This window comes from Nanorana parkeri, unplaced genomic scaffold (assembly GCF_000935625.1).
Source record: "Nanorana parkeri isolate BGI_ZX_2015 unplaced genomic scaffold, ASM93562v1 scaffold2064, whole genome shotgun sequence".
In the NCBI taxonomy this organism is placed as follows: Eukaryota; Metazoa; Chordata; class Amphibia; order Anura; family Dicroglossidae; genus Nanorana; species Nanorana parkeri.
Genome location: NW_017308332.1, coordinates 73886 through 77153, shown reverse-complemented (window position 1 = coordinate 77153; position 3268 = coordinate 73886). Strand labels below are relative to the sequence as shown.

General features: G+C 46.5%; 1 non-coding gene across 1 annotated transcript; it reads left to right on the top strand.

Annotated features, from left to right (window-relative positions):
• Positions 1–2912: 2912 nt before the first annotated feature.
• On the top strand, positions 2913–2984 carry TRNAC-GCA. The gene has a single exon. It is a non-coding gene; the product is annotated as a tRNA-Cys (tRNA).
• Positions 2985–3268: the final 284 nt, after the last annotated feature.

Here is a 3268-nt window from a genome sequence, read left to right as displayed (position 1 = left end):
TTATATTGGTGCCGGTGACTCCGAACGACCAATAGTTCCCGGTTTTATGGGGGGTCACACAACGTCCTTAAGAAAACAAGTTCTTTAGAGGTAATATGGAGGCTGCCACTGCTGGTTTTCTGAAAATGCCAGTTGCCTGGCTGTCATGTTAGCCCTCTGGCTTCAGTACTCTGAATCTGCTGAAGTAAGTTGAAGATCTGCTGAAAGCATGGCTGATGTTTGCATGTATATAGTTAATAAAGATGATTATAAAGTTTCACAGACTTGGCAATGGTCAGCACTTGGGTGGATCTTGTGAAGGAAAATGTAATAAGATTAAGGCTGGGTTCACACCTGGGCGTTATTCCGCGCTTTCGTACTCCGCGGAAAAACGCTCAAACAGGGAAATGCCATTATTTTCAATGTGCACAGTTCCCATCTGGGCGGTTTTCCGTGAGTACGAACGCGCGGGAAACCGCCCTACGCCCAAAGAAGTACATGTACTTCTTTGGGGCGTTTTGGTCGGGCGTTTCCATTGGGATACAGCCAGGTAGCCCTCGGAAACGCGTGTTTTTTGCACGTTTTTTTTTTTACTGTGAATGGCGGTTACAAAAAAAAAGGGGAAAAATGCGCATATTCAATACGCCTAGGTGTGAACCCAGCCCTTGTTGCCATGGCGCCCTGTGCGGCCGCACTGCTCGCACACCCCTAAGGCCGGCCCTGTCTACATGCCTCCACCCTTTTTGACAAGTTCTATAGATTGTGAGTAAGAACAAAAAAGAGGTCACTCCCTTTTTGCTAGTTTGGTATCTTTATTTATCCTTTTAATTAGTAATAGGTTTGTCTCCCACCCGTGTCTTAAAGGAGAACAATGCGGGGAGGAGGGTGCTTTTCACTCACCTCATAGTTCTAGCCGACCTGTGACAATGAGACTGTCACAGGTCGGCTCAGTAGATCGGGAGGTGAGCGAACACATACCGGCGTTCGCTCACCTCTCGATCCTGTCACGGCTCTCTGCTGTGACAGGGGAGGGGCTGGATTCCCCCCTCCGCGCTGACTGTCAGAACGGACGGGGGAGGGGGCGGGTACAGCTGGCTCTGCCTCTAGATAGGCAGAGCCAGCTGTCACTCACGCAGCTGGACGGATCTCGACATCGATGTCGGGATCCGCTCTGGCTGCGGCGTCTCAGTATATAGGGAGCTGTAGCTCGCGGTATACTGAGCTTTGGGTGACGGGAGGACGCTAGTTTGTGTCCTCCCGTTACCCTAAGGAGAACTATGGGGAAAAACACTGACCCCATAGTTCTCCTTTAATGTGACCTCCGCTAATCATATTCTTCTGATGTTTGGGCCTCTTATCACATGTTTTGGTTTCCCGCCATGTCTCTTCAGTCCTTTCCGTCTCCACTCTCTTATTTTACCGTCTTCTGTCTGGTTTCCTTTTTTTTGCTTCAAGTTGCGTTTTCTCTTTTGTTTTTGTGTCCTGTACCCCACAGAAAATCTTGTTTGAGCTCCACGTCCGCCATTCTAGACACTTTGCTGTGTTTACACGTGCTGGTAAATAAAGAGAGGGGAACAAAAACTGCCGGATGTTCTCATGTCATAACATACATTTGTTTTGGTTTCTTCCTATTTTTCCAGCTGCAATTTCAGTATAACGTGTTTGGCGACATCATTTAAATATTGTTTTAAAAAAGAAAAGAAGGATTTTTTAAATTAAACAGTACAAAAATAAACAAAAAAAATGGAGGGAGGCGTTAACAAAGACCATTAGGGGTTAATAAGGGGCTATAAAGGAACAACTTTAATTATTTACATATGACATAAATACCAGCGGGAGGAATAACAGAGACTGGCATGTGCTGAAAAATGTTCCGGCTTCTACAGGTCTGCATATTGAGCGCTTCCTGTGGAACGTTAATAAAAGTGGTGCACGCCAATTGCACGGTGGTGTGCCAGATTGTGGAATGCTTGCAAAATTTCGGCACACATTTGAGGTCATCTTCTGTCCATTCATTCTTCAGGCAAAGACATGGTTGATATGGGGGGGGGGGGGAGGTTAAATGCAATATCAGCACTCCAGCTGTGGTAAAACTACAAGTTGCTTGAGGTACTGCATGGCTCCCAGAGGTAGCGGTTTCACCTGCCCTGCCATGGTTGCCTAACTGTGTTATCACCATGGCAGTATAAGGGGAACCTGCAGCCAGGCACCTTTTAAAAACCCTATGAAATAATTTTTTTTAATGTGGGAAACCCCTAAATTGTGGCACATACTTTATATTTTACGCCCCCGACCTGCCATTCAGTGGTCCCGTGTGGGCTTTGTTCGCTGAATGGAGAAAGTCAAAAGTCGATATCAGCATACCCGTGTCGGGACAGTGTAGGTCTAGGTGAGCAGCATTTCTCAAGCAGGGTGTTGGACAGGACGACAGCCAGGCACTTGGTATTTTCAGGAGAGGTCGGCAGTGGCAGGCTTTGTGTTTCTGCCACGCCAAGTGGAGAGCTGTGTAAGGACAAATAGGCAGCGAGTGAAGCCGGAAGTGATCTGCATATTCATAGTGACGGGGGAGAGTCTCTGTGACAGAATGGCGGAAAAGGAATTAGCATTATAATGTGTATTTCCGATCGCTTGTAAGAGGTTTAGACGCTGGAGATGCCCGAGATGCTTCATGTAGTGTCAGCGAAATGGTAGAAATGATTAATTTAGTAGCAGCCTGACTCCTATTAGTCTGATTACACTGAATGGTTACATAAACAGCCGCTGTGCTGCCTTTTGTTTGCATTGTTCTCCTTTTTGTTTGCTTCTCAATGAGATTTCCCGACCTACGTCATTGTAAATTCTTCTGTAAACAGAAACCTGAGACCGTAGCCTGAGATCTGCGGAACGGGAGCTCGGACATATGCTCGGTCCTTTTACTGAGCATGTAGCCTGTGGGGGGTATAGCTCAGTGGTAGAGCATTCGACTGCAGATCGAGAGGTCCCCGGTTCAAATCCGGGTGCCCCCTGTAGGCATTATTTTTTTTTTTGCAAAAGCTGTAACCCCTTTCTGCCCTGGAAGGTTTAGATCCCATTGTATCTAAATGAAAAGTGTTTCCTTTCTTTGAAATACATTTAAAGGGTGACAAAAATAAATGATTCCATGAGCTCAGAGGGATTAGTGAAACAAAGTTGTAAAGAAGGGAAGGAAGCAAAAGGCAGAAAAGGAAAAACATAGAGGGGAGGGTACTGGGGGTTGTATAGCTCACTGCAGACGTAGAGGTCCTCAGGGGCAAATCTGATTGCCCCCCAC